Source organism: Aulostomus chinensis, chromosome 1 (genome assembly GCF_037954235.1).
Source record: "Aulostomus chinensis isolate RoL2024-O1b breed Wild chromosome 1, RoL_Achi_v1.0, whole genome shotgun sequence".
Taxonomy (NCBI): domain Eukaryota; kingdom Metazoa; phylum Chordata; class Actinopteri; order Syngnathiformes; family Aulostomidae; genus Aulostomus; species Aulostomus chinensis.
Genome location: NC_141320.1, coordinates 33,758,390 through 33,767,799, shown reverse-complemented (window position 1 = coordinate 33,767,799; position 9,410 = coordinate 33,758,390). Strand labels below are relative to the sequence as shown.

General features: G+C 45.6%; 1 non-coding gene across 1 annotated transcript; it reads left to right on the top strand.

Annotated features, from left to right (window-relative positions):
* The first annotated feature begins 8,991 nt into the window (after positions 1 to 8,991).
* Positions 8,992 to 9,063, top strand: trnah-gug (transfer RNA histidin (anticodon GUG)). Its single transcript has one exon. It is a non-coding gene; the product is annotated as a tRNA-His (tRNA).
* The last annotated feature ends 347 nt before the right edge of the window (positions 9,064 to 9,410 follow it).

Genomic DNA, 9,410 nt, shown 5'->3' with positions numbered 1-9,410 from the left:
TGACTGTGGATGAACACACAGGAGAAGTTGAGCATGAATCTGTGTTCCTGTTCACTTGAATACATGCAGGAGTAGCAGGTGGAAATACAACTGTTTATTTTTGTTCTGATTTCAGAACTGTTGACACGACGGTGTCAGATTAAAGCATCTCCACCTTCCAGATGCTGGTCTCCTTCTGGGGTCCTGACTGACCTCCATCTTGTGTTCTGGATCCACCTGAACCCAGCAGCTCCAGATCCCTTCACTCCTTACAGGGATAGAAAATGGCTGCTGGATGGAAGTCCCCCAACTGTGGCTGTTCTGAAACTCTTCTCCTCAGTCACTCCTGAGTTGACACTGAGATGGAAACTCTGAGTATCAGGTTCAGAACAGCTGATCTGAGTTGGTCCAATCAACTGTGAGTACGTTCACCTTGAGTGTCACACGTGCACAACCACGACAAAATGACATCATCAATGGAGCCCCGATACCACGAGTCACCATGACAACCAAGAACAAAATAACAAGTTAATTTGAAACAAGACCTTCATATATTTATGATGACATCACCAATATGAGCCTTCCCAGTCTGTCAGGGGGTAGAATTCAGTCAACACCAATGACATCAGAGTCAGAGTTTAGAGATCAAAGACAGACATTAAAGTCTCTCTGATAAAACAAAAATATAGTGTAGTACACTGGAAAAGAATATTGCAGTATATTAAATATGATGTTTCCATGGAGGGGCAGTTTGACTTTTTATTCTTGGATGCATTTATATTTTAGAATCAGAAAGGCAGTGACAGTGACATCATCAAGACAAAACCTGGTGTTACAAAGGTGAGGTGAACAATTTTAACAGTCAATCCAAAATTTAGGCCTGAAGTTAGAAAATAATATTAGCTAGCTGGCTACGTTAGCTAGTTAACGTTAGCAAGCTGGTGATATTTAGCACCACCAACTAGTTAAACAAGGTCAACAGCTGTTATGATGATGGTCACATGATTTAACCTTCCTCCTGTGGGACCTGTTTTAGGATTTAAATGCATCAAAGAACCACATCAATTTGTTTATTGTATCAAGGATTTTTGACTTTGTCAGGAACCTCTAGTTCAACAAAATAAAAGAAAAAATGTTTTTCACTGAATTATAAAATCATTAGCATTGGTTTAGACCCAGTTATCAAAATAAGATGACAAAGCAACAATCAGAGCCAAACCTGAAGTCAGAAGTGTACTGTCAGCAACACTGCCAGCAGCTCCTCTCCCAGTCATGGGAGCTTCAGGGACTCTCATCAGCCTCGTTCTCCCATCGACCTGCACAACAACACAACAAAGACCATCCTTGATGTGTCTGCATAGAATGCATTTGTGTTGTGGACCCACATCCACCAAGAGTGCAACAGCGTCCTCCTCAGCAGCCCTGCCTCAACACCAACCAGAACAGCCACAGCCACAACCCCACTCAGGATCTGGTTCCAGAAGAAAGAGGGTCAGGACTGCCCAAGCAGTCAGGACAGCAGGACGGACGGATGGTGCTTCAACTGAAGGAACATCTCTGCAGAGAACACACACAAGTGTCACACATGAATCTAAACACAAACAATCAATCAATCAATCAATCAATATTTCCATGGATAAGGAAGCCTAACAAGGTCACCAAGAGATGGAAACAACTTGGAGGATAGAAAATTGTTTTAGTTTATTTGACAGCTGATTGAAGACGTGGGTCAAAACTGACCGTTAACATAGAGATGGGAACAGGAAGCTGACACAAGAGGAAGGTTCCAGCTCTGAAAAAGGAGTTTGATCAAAATCTTGAACTGCCAGTAGAAATATCCTTTTGTATGTTGACCTTTGTTGACAGAAGTCACTTTAGCTTGGCAGTGACAAGAATGGCTGCTAGCTTGACAAAGAACTGCACAAACCAGGTTCAAGCTGGACTTTGGACCCTGGTATCTGCAACGACTCCATCAACTCCTAATCTAGCAGCTCTGCTGGGTCCAACTATTTTAGTTGATCACATGATCCACTGAAGCGCCATTTTACCTGCCACTGAGGTCACCAACATGAGCTGGAGTTGGGAATCTTGAACTGAACCTGGTATCACAGCGACACCTGCTGCTGCAAAATGGAACAGCAACATTTAACCCAAGCACAGGATTGGAGGGAGACTGATGGTCGCTGTTTGGGTTTTTGAAAAACAAAGAGGGCGTGGGTTCAAGCTGGATTCTCAGAGACTATTTCCCCAACCTCTACATTGGAATCTACACTGTCATCCAGTCACATGACTGAAGTCATCCAGTCATGTCAGTGATGTCACTCTGCAGGACTGTAATTACCGTCACATTCTAGAAAAGAATCCAGTCTCCTCATTTCTGGGGCAGTTTTGGTCTTTAAAGACTTGACAGTTCCAGGAGATTTAGTCTGGCTCAAGATCTTCAGATCAACACAGGGCAGAAGGCTATGACTCCATTGGATTGTATCGTTGGAGCATTCAGAGATCTGGTGGATCTCAGTAGGAGCTGTATTTATCCACTGAATGATCCTGGTCAATGTGATCCTGCTCCTTCATCTCTAAGGCTGACAGAGCAGGAGGACCTGACTGAGAAGAAAGCTGCACTTGAGCAGCTTCAGTCTCTGTGTGACAACACACAGGCAGAAAACCAGAATTTGAGGGAACAAGTTTCTACTCTTGAACGTGAGAATAAAAGAGCAATCCAGGAGCTACAGAACCTCACTGCTGTGGTGGCCAACCTCCAAACGGTCCAGGACAAGAACCAGACTAAGATAGAAGATCTGAACGCAACAGTCCACAGTCTTCAGCGTGAGGGGAGGAAGGTTGATGGAGAGAACAATGAGTTCAGAAAAGAGCTGACCCAGGTTCAGTCTCTGAGGGAGAGTGAACAGGTGGAGATGAAATGTCTTGAGGAAGACCTGACAGAGAAGAAAAGTGCACTTGATCAGCTTCAGTCTCTGTGTGACAAGAGATGGACAGAAAACCAGAATTTGTGGGGACAGGTTTCTAGTCTTGGACAAGAGAAGATCATTGCATATCAGCTGGTAGAGAACATGTCTGCCATGTTGGGCAACCTTGAATCTGTGAGGGAGGAGAATCAGACTCAGATCAGAGACCTGAACACACAAGTCCACAATCTTCAGCTTGAGGTGAAGATGGTTTACAAGGAGAAGTGTGACCTCAAGTGTGAGCTCAACTCCATCCAGGCAGAGAAGAACAAAATGAGAGAAGAACTCACTGAGAAGAAGACGACTCTTGAACAGCTGAGATCCCAGAGTGAGGAGAGAGAGGCAGAAAATGGATGTTTGAGGAGACGAGTTTCTACTGCATCTCAGGAGACAGAGACCTTCACTGCTGAGTTGGCCCACCTCAAATCAAGGAAGGACCAGGACCCCACAAAGACTGGCAGTCTGAACGGTGAAGTTCAGAGTCTTCTATGTGCAGTGACAGCACATATTGATGATTTCATCATTGGGAAATCCTGGGAAATCTTCATGATTTAAAAAGCTGTTTGAAAGAGGAAAATCATGGCCTTCAAGCGAAGGTCCAGCAAACTTCTGAAGAGCAAACAGACTCTCCCCTACGTCCAGCCAGAGAGGAGCAAACAGACTCTCCCCTACGTCCAGCCAGAGAGGAGCAAACAGACTCTCCCCTACGTCCAGCCAGAGAAGAGCAAACAGACTCTCCCCTACGTCCAGCCAGAGAAGAGCAAACAGACTCTCCCCTACGTCCAGCCAGAGAAGAGCAAACAGACTCTCCCCTACGTCCAGCCAGAGAAGAGCAAACAGACTCTCCCCTACGTCCAGCCAGAGAAGAGCGAACAGACTCTCCCCTACGTCCAGCCAGAGAAGAGCGAACAGACTCTCCCCTACGTCCAGCCAGAGAAGAGCAAACAGACTCTCCCCTACGTCCAGCCAGAGAAGAGCAAACAGACTCTCCCCTACGTCCAGCCAGAGAAGAGCAAACAGACTCTCCCCTACGTCCAGCCAGAGAAGAGCAAGCAGACTCTCCTCTACGTCCAGCCAGAGAGGAGCAAACAGACTCTCCCCTACGTCCAGCCAGAGAAGAGCAAGCAGACGCTCTCTCATGTTCTTCTGCAGAGGAGCGATGGCATTCTGCTGCATGTCCTGCAACTGAAAAGCAGAATGATGGGGGCACCCTGGAGACTGGACCTGCTATGGGTCAAACCAGAGGTCTACTGAGCCGTGTGACATCTGGTGTAGAAGATGCTCTGTTTATGTACATCGTTTTTTCTTTGTGTGCTTTTCCTCAACTTTGTTTTCTTTGTTTGTTATATATGATGATACCTTGATCACCACAGCAGTTGATCCCAGCTTGATCAGCTGTGTCCTTTGCAGTTTAAAGCACTTTAGTGACACCTGTGGGGTCCCTTATCCTCCCTGACCACAGGGATTCAGCCTCAGTTAAGGAGAGTGAACCTTCCAGGTTGCAGCTCCTAGACTCTGGAATGCTCTCCCACTGGACATGAGGACGCTGTGGACACCTTTAGAAAGAAGCTAAAGACCCATTTGTTTAGTAATATTATTGTTCATGATGGAATCGTCCCTCTGTACTTGCCCACACAGGTCAAGAGGTCAAATGATTCCTTGTTTAAAACAGCTCTTCCATCACATGGATGTGCATCCCAACAGTCAGAGTTCACCGATACTCCTATTCCCTCCAGTGGGAGGCACTAGGAGTGACTGATGAGGGTCAGGGGGGATCAGGCTAGTCCAGATAGTGGGTCTGTATGAGGTTGTTAGGGAGGGATAAGGTAGTGGCAGAGTTCAGGCTGTAGTTGTGCTCCAACAGTTGAGACAGGGCAGGATAAAAAATGACCTCCTGATGGCGTTAGGAGTGATTCTTACAAGAACCAATCAATAAAAGTGGGTGGTGACCTGCTCATGTGACGCTTGTGTTGATGATTACTGGGTCTCCTCCATGCTCGTTTATCATAAATGAATCCCTCGAAGTAAAACACCTAATGTCTCCTGAGTTGTTTCACAAAATGTGTGTGTGTGTGTGTGTGTGTGTGTGTGTGTGTGTGTGTGTGTGTGTGTGTGTGTGTGTGTGTGTGGGCAATAACTACAAGTTATCTATGTATAAATCAAACAATTATTCATCAGTTGGATACATTGACAGTGGAAGTTCAGGTTTCCTGTAATTCAGTTTGCAGACAACACAGAAAACTGCCCCTGACCCCTCCCCTCATTCTGGAGGCTTTAACATGAAAATGAAAATGCTGACAGACACAAATGCAAATCAGGGTATCTGACCAGAGGTGACATATCTTTTAATGCTTTTGTTATATTTGTTATATATGTTCTGTATGGTTATATTTGTTATGGTTGTTATGGAGTTGATGGTTATTATCTCTGTTTCTTGTGTCTTTGTCTTTGTTGTCCTCCCCTTCGTCCGTCCTGGATTTTTGACCTTGGTTGCAGGAAGCGTGTGGCCTCAACTCCTTTTTCTGTGTTGCTGAACGTAGAGCCTTGCTTCATTGTGCTCGCTAAAGTGTGATCCTCCCTGCTAATTCCTTATTTCATTGACTAATTACCCACCAAAAATTAATACCTACTTGCTTTATTTGGCTGAAGTTTAAAAGACCATCATTCTGGTAGCAACAGTCTTTCTGCCTTGTAAAAACGCTAAGCTAACGATGGCTTATCCCTCTTGTTCTCCTCTCTCCTGCTCAGGGTGCCACATGTTTTGTTCCTCCTCTGCCTCCTTTAGTGATACTGATAAGTGTGTTAAATGTAGTTTTTTGTTGTGTTGGAGGTGAAGCTGAGCGATGTTGAATTGGACCTGCAGCGGCTCTGCACCAAAAGCTGCGAGAGCTAGCCAACCCTCACTAGCTGGTGCAGACCAACTTAGCTTAGCTCCTAGCTTAGGCCCAACTAGCGCTCCCCCAGAAGCTCCCAAGCATCTGGGAGAGCGCCAAGAAAAGTTGGGCCTAAGCTAGGATGTGCTTGCTCATGAAGAATTGTTGGGTGTAAATTAATTTAAGGAGTGTTGAACTGGACCTGTTCTACTTGTAAAGTGTAACTTTTGTTATTTGGTGCTTTACAGGGTGATGACTTGACTTCATTGCAGCTTTGAACTGAGCAGGTGTTCATTCACATCTCAGTAACAGGGGACACTTTATCACACCAGTGGACAAACATCAGCATTCATCACCCAGCAGCTCCTCTGATCAACAGAACAAGCGAAAGTATTCTGGAGAATGAGGGCATCGATCCCTCTACCTCTCACATGCTAAGCGAGCGCTCTACCATTTGAGCTAATTCCCCTGCTAATGAGCACAGCAGATGATGCAGGTTGACCTTCATTCATGGTTGAATGAGCGTCACCAGTTGAAGCTTCTCTGGTTGACCAATGTAATGGAGACCAAGGGTTCCATGACATCAATGATTAATTGAAGGTAACATTTGTCTTGGTATAAACAGTTTATGTAAATTAGAGGCACACACACATGTTAATGGTGAGGTTTATTGAATCAGCAAACATGTGAAACATTTTCTATGCCATGTGTTCCAGGGAGGGACCTGGGAAGCACAGGGGGACCGGCCATCCTGCCTGTGGAAAATGAAGACCCCAGTGTCAGTCAGTGGGAATCACTGTGCAAGGCCTGGTACTTAGTGTTTATCAAGTTTGTCTCATGTAAATGTGGCAGTTTCAGTCGTCACGTCAGTCCTCACCTCTTCCTGGTGGTTTCCTTAAAGGGGGTGGAGCCAAAAGGGGAGAGCAGCCCAAGGAAGCTCCTTAAGAGCTGTAGGTGCAAACCTTTGCTCCCAGATGGGGGAGGGGGTACAATCACAGTCAAGGTTCATTGAATGATTATGTGGATGTATGATTGAGTTGGTGTAGTAGTCTGGAATCATGTATATATTTAGTCAGGTTAAGTTGTTGAGATGGTGCTGGTTTGATGTAAATATTGATTGTGGAGCATGGTTGTGGTCTCATCTCCACTCTATGGGCCATCCATCGTCATCTTCTGCTTATTCCATTCGTCACGGGGGGGGGGGGGGGCTGGAGCCTATCCCAGCATCTACAGGCGAGAGGCGGTGTTCACCCTGGACAGGTCGCCAGTCCATCGCAGGGCCAACACACAGAGAGACGAACAAACATTCACACTCACACCTACGGTCAATTTAGAGTATCAATCAGCCTCGTCCCCAAATTGCATGTCTTTGGACTGTGGTAGGAAGCCGGAGTATCAGAGAGGACGCACGCAGGCCCGGGGAGAACATGGAGACTCCACACAGAAAGATCCCGCGCCCGAGCCAGGACTCGAACCCGGAACCTTCTTGCTGTGAGGCCACAGTGCTGACCACTGCACCACCGTGCAGCCCCGCTATGGGCTGGTCTGTCTAATTTCCTGCAGCCAGGAGGGAATTAAAGGCAGTCAGGGGTTTTTAATGAAAGTTGATGGTGTCTCATGCAATCTCTTTCAATACTTTTTAAGTAAGTTTAAGTGAAGAAAAACATGGGTTAGTCAGTAGGACTCTGTGTGTGTGTGTGTGTGTTTGTGTGTGTGTGTGTTTCCATGCAGACTTTTCCTTGTGACAACCGATTTGATTTGGAAACCATCTCATCTAAATCTCCTCTCCAAAAACCCTCTTCTTCAACTTTGTACCCAAGTTGTCTCCTCATCAGGCACCACAGTATCCAGTAGGTTCAGTTAAAACAGTCATCAGTGATTAATGTTCATGTTCAATGATGAGGTTTTGATTTATTCTTCCAGAATCATCTGAAGAAACCCTCCTCAACACTGTGAAGCCTTCATCTGATAGGAGGAGTTTCTTTTCCCAGTGATTCCACTGACAGTGAAAAGCTTCGTTCATCAGACTGGTCTGATAGGATCAACTACTGGTTGCTCTGGAGTGGAAACAGCAACCTGTCAGGAAACATTAGTCAGATCAAAGCCAAGATTAAAGCAAGAGCCTCCAGATCAAAGTCAGAATTGATGATGACGTCATCAGGGGGCTTTGATAGTATATTTATTTGTACCTAGAATTCTGTCTTTGATCTCAGGAGGACATGAAAGAAACCCAATTGAGGAAAGCAGAGGAGAACATTCAGCTTCATTAGAAACACTTGAACTGTTGAACAGTAGAATTTGTTAGAAACAGTTTACAACACTGAGTGACAGGATTGAAGAGGGAAGGTTTTTGTATTTTCAGTTTAATTCTAACTTTAAACTGGGCATGAACATTTTTAGTCGTTCATATTCTAATATACAGAGGAAGTCATGACATTCCCTTTTTTTAACCTGTCCTGTTCAGGAAATGGAAATTTAGCTGCTATGTTGAATCAGAAAAACCTTTTGAAGTCTACTTTTGCTTCAGTCAGAAAGTGGACTGTTGTTAACTCTCACAATGGTTGGTGATTGTGGAGGAAGAAAGAATCCTTATGAACCTCTTTTTAACAGACACACATTTCTAAAGATGCAGGTTCATTTTATTTTTCTTCTTCTAGCAGAGGATGGTTTTGATCCATCAACCTCTGGGTTCTGGGCCCAGCACGCTTCCTCTGCGCCACTCTGCTCTGCCATTGACGGAACAGTCCTTGTTTTAGGAGAGCATTATCTGTCTTTGTCTCTGCCCTGCTCTCCTGCTCTCTTTCCCCTCATTTAGTCCTTGACATGATCCATGCTCTACAGCTCTGCGGGTGGAATGAAGACCTGCGTCTGCTCTGCCCGTGCCGTCCTTTGTCTCAACCTAAATTGTTTGACCCACCTTTATAATGATCGGACTTGCTCCCGCTGAGTGCGCCAGGCGCTGCAGACAACACAACCAAACTGGCCCCGATCAGGATTTGACAGGCCGAAACATGCCCTAAAACCACCAAGAATAATATCCACCACCTTCTGAACGGGGCCTGGCCCGTCTCCTGCATCAGGGGCCGCCGCAGTCGCGCCTCAGCTGTTCAACAGCTGTTCGCCCTAACACTCAATGAGACAAAGACATAGAAGCTCAAGCTGCTGTTGAGGAGGCCGTGATCGTATAGTGGTCAGTACTCTGTGTTGTGGCCGCAGCAACCCTGGTTCAAATCCGGGTCACGGCAGCATGAGACAAATTTTTTTGTGTGTATTGATGGACACAAGCCAAGCAGAAACTTCCCACAATGCAATAGGGCGGCGTTTGGTCAGTGTTGAGCAGGCGTCAGTCTGACAACAATGTCATATTATTGTGTCATCACTTGACCAGACCCAAAAGTAGGCTCAGGTTTCAGTTTCTTCTCAATGCTAACGTCTGCTAGCTTAGTCTGCTACTTTGATGGCTCTGCCTACTCAAACGTCCAGACCCCTGGATGTGGTGGTTCCTACCTGAACGTAGATTCTGTCAGCTCATGTTGTTAAATCAACTCACCAGGAACACCAGTAGATTTCAATGGACTGACAATGAGTCTCA